We start from the raw sequence: 12,238 nt of genomic DNA on the forward strand, positions 1-12,238 counted from the left end.
TATACATCAAGGCAGTCTCAAGAAGGGGGCAGGCACCCATCCCAGGAAATGTGTCAGAGACAAAAGATTGGTATAACAGATTTTGTAGAATTTCCTTTCATTGTGTTGTTTTAAAATTTATTTTATTGTGAACTTAAGAAACAAAGCAAGCATTTCCATAATGTAGCAGAACAGAAAAAAAAATTGTACGTGAACCTGCAAATCTGAATCTCTCTTTTCCTCTGCAGACATGTGTGTGTACATGTGTGTGTGTGTGTGTGTGTCTGTGTATGTTTCCAGAAGTCAGCAAGGAGGAGTCTCTCGCTAAGACTTCTGAAGTGGAGGCTGAGGAGGCCACACCTAGACCATGGAGGAGTAGGAGGAAAAAGAGTTGAAGCAACCCCTGTGGGCTGCTGGGAAGGGAGAAGAAGGATGGAGGAAGTTTCAGGAGCTGCACAGAAAAAAAAAATGAAGCAGGAAAATTAAATCATCAGGAAGTTATGGAGGAAGATACTAGGGCTTAAGCTGCCTCCAAACTGTAAAGGTAAAAAGACTTGTTTGGAATAGGAATTGCAAGTTGAAGAAAAGAAAAAAAAAGGAATGTACTGCAAGGGGAGGGACAATGAATGAGTGAAGCTACTGGAAGTGAGTACTGTTGAAGCAGAAAGATCGGAGAGGAAGATAAAAAGAAAGAATCCAGATCTAGACTTTTCAGAGTATACAGCTGCTCACTTACAACAGGATCATCAGTTGAGCAGGCAGAACAAACCTGATATGGAAACTTAGCAAAAAACTGAGAGAAAAACACAGAGGAGAGTTCTACCCAACATTTAATAGTCTTCTTCATGAAACACACATACCTTCTACAGAGGAAATTGAAAGGATGTTATAGAGCTAAAATAAAAAAAAAAAGAGAAAAATGCGGTGGAAGTCGTCCTAAGATTTTTAGTTTTAATCTAATCAGAAGCTAATTATGGCTTTTAACAGTTTCTTAAAATGAAAATTTCTTGATATTTTTGTTTCTACACCATCTAAATTTTGCTCTACATTTCCCTCTTTCCAGCAAGCCATGCCATAAAATAATTTCCGAGTTACATTAATTTTATGAGTAATAGACTGAAGACCAAAATATCTCTTCCCACCTACACCCCCAAAATACTTTTCAATTTCTGAAAATGTGACTTAGAAAATGATTTTATTGCCATCTAATCCCTTCTTATCTTGATTTTTACAAACAAATCTTATGACTGGAGACTGACCACCTACAGTCCAAGTGTCATTGTTACTAAGATGTAAAGCAAAATGGAAAGTTGGGTTCAGTGTGAAAACTTACAGGATAGCCACTGGGCAATCAGACTAATGTAAGGTTAGCATGGTGAAGTTTACTGGGGGAAAACCTGGAAATCTTGAAGATCTCTGTTGAAATTCTGACATTGACACACATTTGCTTTGTGGGATAAGCAAGTTATTTAATACCTCAAGGCCCTCTAAAACTGAGTATAAATTAAACATAAATTGCCAATCTTCATTAAAGGAGTTTTTATATTAAGAGTTTCCTACAATGATGCAACCACATGTTTGCACTAAACTATGACATTCTCCTCCCACTTACCACGATAAAAAAAGAAAAGAAAAAAACCCCACAGATATTATATATATATATATATATATATATTCCCCCCAAACTGATCCCAACACATAAATGACACACCCCACCTCTCAAAGGCAATTACCTTTCTGTGTTACCAGTTTTCAGAGCCTAAGGTTTTGATACTGTTTTATTTTAGTTAAATTATACTTCCATGTGCAAATGAATTTTAAAATTAACTTTCAATAATTTAACCCATTCTCTAATTTAAAATCTATGTTGTGAAAGGCTTCTGTTTTTGTTTGTGCATTTTTATAATTTAAATAAGTCTAAAGCAGCCTCTAGGATACACAAAAATAGCAATACTACAGGGGAATTATGGAGTTATTTCTGTGTGTGTGTGTGTGTGTGTGCATGTGTGTGTGTTTCTGTCATTGACTTAAATCTTTGAATCATATAATCCCATCATTTTATACATATGTGTATATTTAATTTAGGGAATCAAAATTATCACTAAATATCTGTATAGTTTTCTTGTACTGTCCACATGATGTACCTTTTGTATGAATATGATAAGTGTGTCAGTTAGAGTGCAAAAATTTAGTTAAATCACTGAACAAGGCATGGCTGTGTTGCCTTCTAGTTTCCATTAAATAATCGGCATTTAGTAACTTTGCCACAGTGAAGCTCTCCAGTGCCATCTTCTGGTGTAAAAGACCTGTAAAAGAGACATACATAAAATCTTAGACAATGTTTTCTGGCAAAAGACACATTCAATTTTTCTGATTGATTATTGAAAAGTGATCTCATCTTAACCTGAATAGGATAAGATATGTAATAAAATTTAATTTTAAATTATTATAATTTATTCCCATAATGTACTGGCTCTAATGTGAAACTAGGTCATAAAGAAAATCATAGAAGGAATAATGATCAAACTATTCAAAATTTATTTCAGATCATTATCAATATCTATGAAAGACTATACCAATTCTTTTTATTGGAATTTAAATCATTAATATTCTTAGAGGAACATAGATGTTATATGAAATTTGTTCTAAATAAATTATTTAATTTAGTTCTGAGATTTTAATTATTTTAAACATCTTGTTAATTTCCAAACTCTGTGAAATGTTGCCTTGAAGGACTTGTTAAAGACTTGTTTAACTTCAAACAAGGAAGATAGTTATATCTTTTAAATATAGTTTCTCTATTACATGTTAAGAAGAATATTTAAATAGCTCTTACTTAAATTCTGATTATCTCATAATAATAACTAGCTCACTTAACAGAATTGTATAATGGGACAGGGTAGACCTAGACATTAACAGAAACTGGTAATTATAATAAACTATGCCCACAAGTCCCTCTATCAATAATGTCATTAGTATATTTTGTTACAAAGGAGTTACTAACATCTAGCCAAATATTAAAAAAAAAGGTTTTTATTTTTTGAATCTTAAATGTCAGCTTCAACTCTCACAGTATTGTGCAATGCTCTTCAATCTGAGTCCCTCCAAAATGAACTGATTTATATTATACAACTTCTTTGAAATACTCACAAATAAGGGCATCATTTCAACTGCCACAGCAGTTTCAGCAGCAGCAACACAACAAAAATAAGTACTCTCAGAACAAATCTGCTATTGATTAGTTTCAGTTTTGTTGAAAAATAAGGCAAATTCTCACAACTCTTGTTTGCATTTCTTACTTTCATGAAATATAATTATAATAATAATCTAAATTTGTAGCAGGACATTTTTAAAAGTATGTTCTTAATAGCTCTATTTTAGATGAACATTTAAAATAAAATCATGATTTAAATTGTAACTATTGTTTTATGACCACAGAAATGTCAAAATAAGCATAATTTCTAAAAATTGGCAGTGTTGAATAATGGCTAGGGTGCTGGACTAGAATCAAGGAGATCTGAGTTCAAATCCAAAAGCCGTGTGACCAAATATATGTCACTTGACCTTCCTGAGCCTCAGTTTCCTCACCTTCAACATAGGTATAGTAAGATTTGCAGTACTAATTTCAACCAGGGGTAGGGAATCTGTGTCCTCAAGGTCACATGTGGCCCTCTAGCTCCTCAAGTGCAGTCCTTTGACCAAATCCAAAGTTCACAGAACAAATCCCCTTAATAAAAGGATTTGTTCTATAAAACTTGGACTCAGTCAAAAGGCCCATAGTTGCAGATTAGTTTGCAGAGAGTTGCATCCCCTATCCTTTGGAACTATTAGCTCTAAATACTTTAGATTCTGCACCTTCTCTGTCTCCATAGGAAAATTTAGTACAAATTAGATTTAATTATCCATATTATTCAGGCAAAGCATACTTTAGTTTGTTATTCATGCTACTGAATGGGGGAAACCCACCATATTTTAGAAAACAACATTGGAGAAGTGAATTATCAAAATCAATTACTAACTTGCCATTTTATTTTTTCAAGTAAACTCAGCTTACCTTGGGGATTTGGGGCAGGTGCCTAAAGGCTTTAAATTTCAGCCTGTGCTACTCCACAGATTTCAGCTCTTCAGATTTATTTCTCTAGGGCTAACAGGTATAAAAGCATTTAAGAATGATGACCAATAGCAGAAAGTAAAAGTTTCATCTTCAAATTTAGAGCAGAGCTCTTTGGTCTGTTCTGTATTTTTTCCTTTGTTACTAGACAACAAAACAATTCAAAATCAGTGAAGCTATGAGAGGTCTCATCAGTAACCCCTGGAAAAAGAAGGAAAATAAGTAACTCGTTTTAAAATGGATAGTATGACTTCTGAGTGTTCTGCCTTACAAATAAACCATTTTGCTCTACTATAGCTATGATACTGGATAATTTTTTTTATTTTACTTTATATTAGGATTCAACAAAGTATACCATGTTAAGCTTTTATTTCAAAGCTTTGTGACTTAAACTTAGGTCTTTCTTATCCAGAAATTACATGGTTTTTTTTTTTAAAGTCAATAGGAACTTTTCTTTATATAATATACTCTCCTTAGCGCTTTCAATTGTAAAGTAGTCTCTGAGGAGTTGAATGACAGGAGTTTTTGACTTTAATGTCAATTCATGGAATACCTTCTGTAATTGCTGTTCCCCTCCCATTGCATTGCAAACATATTTAACATGACAGCCTTGAGAAGACATTTGCAGATGAGCAAATATTTTGATTGGCTTCTAGGACTAAGGATTGATTCTTGCTAGTGATAATCATACTTCAAATATCCATATATATACATATATAATATATATATATATAGATAGATAGATAGATAGATATAGATATAGATACAAATATATTCAAGCGCATTTCTACTTTTTCTGCCTATAAAGGAAAATTGAGAAATTCTCAACCATAATTTATTCTTGGTAAAATCCATTTTTAAATATTGTTGAATAATTCTCTGATATATAAAAGCTAAAAATATACCTTATCTCTTTAATAGTTTTTAAAATAAAACTTAACTTTTCTTTCATCTATATTTTACTCATAAATTAAAGTCACATAATAATTTTGCATAGAATAGATATGATAAGATTATTCATGCAATGCCTTTTAACAAGTTTGACCAAAATGTTTTAAGGAGAAAAAAAATAACTCCAGGAATTTTCAAAAATACCATATTTTTTTGCTGGTTACATTTTAAATGAACTACTTCAGAATGTTTAATTAGGCACTACCAGATTTCCTTAAAAAATAATGATCAAGATCAAGACAAAATATTTCTTGCTTACAAAATCATCTTTTATTTATATGAAGTAGTTCTTTTTTTAAATTTTTGTATAATAGGGACATTACTAGTACATTCTGGGGGCATGTTCACTTTATGATCTTGCTTTTTGATATGTCCAATGATACAAAATAAAGTATTTTATCATGTGAAAGCCATACTGACTATTTCTGGTCTGCAACCTCATGGAAAAAAGGGTCATTTTGATTAGCTGCTGAACTAGAAATGCTATTCAAACAAAAGTTTGCCATTATATCTTTGCTGGCTGGTAGGTTTGAATAGACAAGACAGACTATAAGAATCTGACTGTTGAGATATACTTCAGGCCTCATTCTCTCCATCTGGAGCATCATGGACCAACAGGCCTTTGCTCTTTGCCTTTTAGTGTTTGCTCTTTCCTGATTTAAGGTAAAGGACTATCAGAGTAGACTGTGAGCTTGTGAGCATGTGAAGTACAGAGGGTAAGCCCAGCAGAGGTACAGGAGATAGAATTTATGTTTGTTTGTTTTTTTTCCAAAGAGTTGAGCTCAGAGTGTTGCAATATTTTAATAATCCATGACCCCGGATAGTACTAGATTGAATATGGAAAAGAAGTAAAAAAGTGGTTGATCTTCTTGCTTGCACAATTTCAGAAGTGAACTTGTTGACATAAATTCTTTGTATTAAGAGACTACTCTGATATAAAGTGGTAGAGGGGAGAGTTTGCCCCCAGGTATTAGTGAAAATGTTTTATATTTCTGATCTTTCTATAGTATCCACCCATCCATCCATTCATCTATCTATCTATCTATCTATCTATCTATCTATCTATCTATCTATCCACCTATTTACATAAATATATATTTGTAAAACTTAATGTATGTTCATTTGATACATAGGAAGAAACAAGAAAACATATGAAAACATAAAACTACACACTTACCACATATTTGATGAACTGAACTTCTTTGATTTTCTTTTTCTAATAAAAGGAAATAATTTTCTTGCTAAAACTTCAGCTTTTTATCCTTTGAAGCTACAACTTACATTTCTCAAATAGTCCCTTAGTATTAATGAGACACAGGATTAAAAGCAAAATTGCTATCTAACAATCTCTGCTTCTGATGAGTTTCTATTTTCAGAGCTTGATGTTATAATACTAAACTGTATTAAAACATACCTTTGGAAAAATGTGAATAGAGAAGAAATATAAAGCACTTTGACCACATAAATATAAAGCACTATAATACTTTATTTTGAAAATTAATTTGTTCCTTTTTTTCTGTAGAAGTATATTCATTAACACCTGATTGACACCTAATAGCATACCATTTGTTTTGGTTACAGAAATTTCTGGACTACTATTTTAGACAGACATGGAGGAATTTTTACTTTCATAGCATTGCAAACATGATAATAAATGCCAGATTTTCCAACATAATATGCCCAGGATTTATGCAAGTAAGACTATAAACATCTCAAAGGATCATCAACTCATGAAGAAGAAAAATCAATAAATTATACATTTTTCATAGATACTATGTTACCCAAGTTAATACTTCATCTAAATATCTGAAAAGGAAAACTTTTTTGTCCCATTGTTTAACACATTGTATCTTTTATATTTAAGTGTATCTTATTAGAGATTGGAATAATTTTATTTGTATGTTAATTATCCTAATGTTTTTAATTATAACCAGTCAAAAAATTTGAAATATAAATAAAATAAAGAATGCTATTTCAGTTTAAAATTCTATTCTATTATATATAACTAAAAAACATAAAGATGTAAATGAATAATATACATTTTACGTGTGTTCAAATATTTATGTTCACACACATTCACACATACTGCTAAGATTGGGAGAAGACTTTTTTCTTTACATTATCACACACTGGATCAATTCAGTTTCCAAACTGCAAACATCTCTAAGCAGCTATTGTGTGTAACACTATCTTAGATGATGACAATGGTATAAAAAAATTAGGTCATATTGCTTTACCTGAACTAATTCTCAGACTTAAGAAATGTATGTGTTTCTGTATGTAGAAGAGAAGAGTCATCAAAAAAAGATATCCCCAAAATAACATCATTTGATTTGATTTTTAAAGCAGGGGAGAGAATTCAACAATTGAAAAGAGTAGACCATGACAAATATGTAAGAGAATATGAGGCAAGACACATAGAAGAAAATGCCCAATTTTGGGAGTAAAATGGATTGGTATGAAAAGCAGCTGGAAAAGTAGAGTAGAAGCAAATTACAGATGTCATTGAAAGCTGAAAAGGGAGAGCTTAAATTTAGTAAGTGATAGTGAATTGCCAGATTAGAGTTCTACCATAACAAGAACTATATTAAATAATGATGATTATTTTGCATCATAAGTCCTTCAGAGTTGTCCTGGATTGTTGTATTGCTGAGAATAGCAAAGTCCTTCATAGCCAAATATCTGCCAATATGGCTGTTACTTTGTACATGGCACATTTCACTTCCCATCAGCTCATATATCTTTCCAGGTTTTTCTCTGAGAGCATCCTGCTCATTATTTCTTATAGTACAATAATATTCTATCAAATTCACATACCATAATTTGTGCAACCATTACCTAATTGATGGGCATTCCTTCAACTTCTAAATCTTTGCCCCCAGAAAATAACTACTATACATATTTTTGTACATATAGGTACTTTTTCTTTCTTTTTTTAGTTAATTTATTTTGATTTATCAAGAATCACTTTCATAAGCTTTTGAGTTTTAAATTTTTCTTCTCCTCTCTTCCCACTTCCCTCCCCAAGACAGTGTGCAATTTGATATAGGTTATACATATGTATTCCTGTTGAACATATTTTCACATTAGTGATGTTGTAAGTAAGAATTAGAACCAATAGGGGAAACCATCAGAGAGAGGAAACAAAACACAATAGGAGAAAAATAATTAGTATGCTTTGATCTGCATTCAAACTCCATAGTTCTTTCTTTGGATGTGGATAGCATTTTCCATCATGAGGACTTTAGAGATGTCTTAGATCCTTGTATTGCTGAGAAGGGTTAAATCTACCAATATTAATACCTAAATGATTATGTTATTCCCTTCTTGATCCAAATCTGATGAAAATAAGACTCAAACAATGCTTATCTCCATCCCTTCTTTCCCTCTGCTGTAATAGGTTTTTGTGTCTTTTCCCATAATGTAATTTACTCTTGTCTGCCTCCTTTCCTTTTCTCTCAGTACATTTTCTTAGATCAGATTAATCCACTTACTTAGATCCATTTAACCCACTTGATTAGATTTTTTTAATCATTATGTCAAAGTCAACTTATACCCTCTACCTCTATGTATACCCCTTTAACATGGTGTAATAACAATACAGTTCTCAAGAGTTACAAGTGTCATCTTACCTTGTAGGGATGTAAACACTTTGTCTTTATTAATAAACAACATGTTTTTTCTTTCTGTCCATTTACCTTTTTATGTATCTCTTAAGTCTTGTATTTGAAGATCGAATTTTCAGTTGAGCTCTGTTCTTTTTATCAGGAAGTTTTGGAAGTCCCCTATTTCATTGAATATCCATCTCCTCCCCTGAAAGATCATGCTCATTTTTGCTGGGTAGTTGATCCTTGGTTGTAATCCAAGCTCTGTTGCTTTACAGAATATCATATTCCATGCTCTATGGTCTTTTAATGTAGAAGCTGCAAGGTCCTATGTAATCCTGACTATGGTTCCATGACACATAAATTGTTTCTTTCTAGCTGCTTGCAGTATTTTCTCTTTGATCTGGTCATTTTGGAATTGGGCTACTATATTCCTTGGCATTTTCAATTTGGGATCTCTTTCAGAAGCTGATTGGTGGATTCTTTCTATGGCTATTTTACCCTCTGGTTCTAGGACCTCAGGGAAGTTTTCCTTTATGATTTCTTGAAAGATACTGTCCAGACTCTTTTTTTTAATCATTGGTAGACCAATACTTTTAAAATTGTCTCCTGGATCAATTTTCCAGGTCAGTTGTTTTACCAATGAGGCCTTTTACATTTTCATCTTTTTTTTTCATTCTTTTGTATTTGTTTGACTGATTCTTGCTCTCTCATAGAGTCATTAGCTTTCATTTTCCCAATTCTAATTTTTACCAAATTGTTTTCTTTTATTAGACTTTGTACCTCCTTCCCCATTTGGCTAATTGTATTTTTTAGGGACTTGTTTTCTTCAGTGTACTTTTTTTTCCACTTGGCCAATTGTATTTTTTAAGGACTTGTTTTCTACAGCTAATTTTTGTCCTTCCTTTTCCAAGCTATTGACTCTCTCTTGCATACCTCTCATTTCTCTTTCCATTTTTTTCTACCTCTGTCATTTGATTTTTAAAATCCTTCTTGAGCTCTTCTAAAAAGACCTTTTGGGCTTCAGAACAGTTCACATTCCCTTTTGAGGTTCCAGATATGGGTTTGTTGACAATGTTGTCCTCTTCAGAATTTCTGCCTTGATCTTCACTCTTCTCATATTAAGAATCTATCATACATTTCTTTTTGCCCATGGTGTTTACTTATTTCCTGGCCTTTAAAGAAATTGAGCCCTCCTGCTTGGGAGCAGAGGGCACTGACCTAAGCTTCTTGTGTTAGGAGCCTAGGACCTGGTCACTGGCTTTGTGTTCTTGGGCCTCCAATGCTGGCAGTTGGAGGCTTTAGGTTTCTGGGAGCTTACCTGGTGTTGGCCTGGAATCAGTAACACTATAACTCTAGGGATAGGTTTGGGTGTTGCGGCTCCTGGAGATTTCCTGTTCACCTAGGCCTTTCCTTCCTTTCACTTTCTTCAGTTATTTTCATATGGATGTTGTAGGGTGTTTATCTGTCTGGGGCCCCTTGGAGTGCTGCTTCCCTTAGTTTTGCTGAGGCACTGGGCAAGCTAGTTGCTGTAGAATGCCGAGGCACCTGATGGTTTTCTGAGCTGGTTTCCACTAGTTCCCCCACCCTCAATGACACATTGGGGTCCAAGTGTTGGTGTTTGCCTACTCCACCACCTGGTCTTCAGGATCTCCTCCTGGTATGCTGAGGTGGGGCTTTCCACTAGCTTGCTGGGATGCCTCCCATTCTATAATGCTCCCCTTCCCCCTGGGCAAGAGGGGCCCTTCCTGTTAATTCCTCAAGCTACCTGGGCTACTGGACTGCTGCACCCTATCTTTCTTCTGGTTCAGCTTTTCCAGGGTTTTTCCTGGGGTGATATTTTCTGGGTTGTCAGGGGTTAATAAGGGAGAGTAAGAGAGACTCATCTCTTATTCTGCCATCCTGGCTCCCAGAAGCAGAATTCCCCCACCCTTTTCAGTTTTGATGTTGGTAATTTGTTTTTGTTTTTTCTTTCTTTCTTTTTTTTTAAATCAAATAAACCAAAGTTTTATCTATTTTATTGTTGTTTTATTTTTTCACAAAACCTGCTCTTAGTTTTATTTATTTCTTCAATAGTTTTCTTAATTTCAATTTTATTGATCTCTGCTTTGGTTTTCAAAATTTTTGATTTGGTATTTTATTGTGAATCTTTAATTTGTTCTTTATCTAGCTTTGTTTTTTAGTTGCCTGCCCAATTCCTTGACCTCTTCTTTCTCTATTTTATTCATATAAGAATTTAGAGATGTAAAACTTCCCCTAAGAACCATTTTCATTGTATCCCAGAAGTTTTGGTATGTGGTCTCATTATTGTCCTTCTCTTGAATAAAGTTATTGATTTTTTTTTCTATGATTTGTTATTTGACCCACTCATTCTTTAGGATTAAATCATTTATTATTAAATCATATATTATCTTTCCATGACACATTATTACATGTAATTTTATTACATCATCATCTGAAAATAAGATGCAGTTTATATTTCTGACTTTCTGCATTGTATTGTGAGTTTTTCCTGCCCTAATACATGATCAATTTTTGTACAGATGCCATGTACCTGAGAGAAAATGTTATATTCCTTCCTATTTTCATTCCTTTTTCTCCAGAGGTCAAACATATCTAACTTTTCTAAAATTCTATTCATCTGCTTAACTTTCTTCTTGTTTATTTTGTGGTTAGACTTATCTAGCTCTGAGAGGGGGAGACTTAGGTCCCCCTACTAGTATAGTTTTATTTTCTATTTCTTCCTGAAACTCCCTTAACTTCTTCTCTAACAATCTGGATGCTATTCCATTTGGCACATATATGAATAGTAATGATATTACTTCATTCTCTACAGTGACTTTTGTTAGGATGTCATTTCCTTCCTTATCTCTTTTAATTAGATCTATTTTTGCTTTGCTTTGTCTGAAATCCCCTATTTCATTGGATGTCCATCTCCTCCTCAGAAAGATTATGCTCAATTTCACTGTGTCATTGATCCTTGGTTGTAATCCAAGCTCCTTTGGCTTATGGAATATTATATTCCACACCCTCCAATCTTTTAATATAGAAACTGCAATGTCCTGTGTAATTTTGACTGAAGTTCCATGAAATTTAAATTTTTTTTTGGCTGCTTGTAGTATTTTCCCTCTGACCTGGTAATTTTTTAAATTTGGCTACAATATTCCTTGACATTTTCAATTTGGGATCTCTTTCAGGGGGTGATCAGTGGATTCTTTTGATGACTATTTTACCTTCTGGTTCTAGGACCCAAGGGTTCTTTTTCTTGATGATTTCTTGAAAGATGCTGTCCAGACTCATTGTTTTCATCATGGTTTTCAGGTACAGCAATAATGTTTAAATTGTCTCTCCTGGATCTATTTTCCAGGTCAGTTGCTTTACCAATGAGGTGTTTTGTGTTTTCTTCTATTTTTTTTCATTCTTTTATTTCTGTTTGACTGATTCTTTATATCTCATAGAATCATTGTCTTCTACTTGCCCAACTTTAATTTTTAAGAAATTGTTTTCTTCTATTAGATTGTGTGCCTCCTTTTCCATTTGGCCCATTTTACTTTCTAAGGAGTTCTTCTCTTCAGTGACTTTTTGTGCCTCC

The 12,238-nt window shown here is 33.2% G+C and overlaps 1 pseudogene; it reads left to right on the plus strand.

Annotated features, from left to right (window-relative positions):
- Positions 1–346: 346 nt before the first annotated feature.
- Positions 347–871, plus strand: LOC114024390 (annotated as a pseudogene).
- The last annotated feature ends 11,367 nt before the right edge of the window (positions 872–12,238 follow it).

This window comes from Vombatus ursinus, unplaced genomic scaffold, assembly GCF_900497805.2.
Source record: "Vombatus ursinus unplaced genomic scaffold, bare-nosed wombat genome assembly UNPS02014821.1, whole genome shotgun sequence".
Classification (NCBI taxonomy): domain Eukaryota; kingdom Metazoa; phylum Chordata; class Mammalia; order Diprotodontia; family Vombatidae; genus Vombatus; species Vombatus ursinus.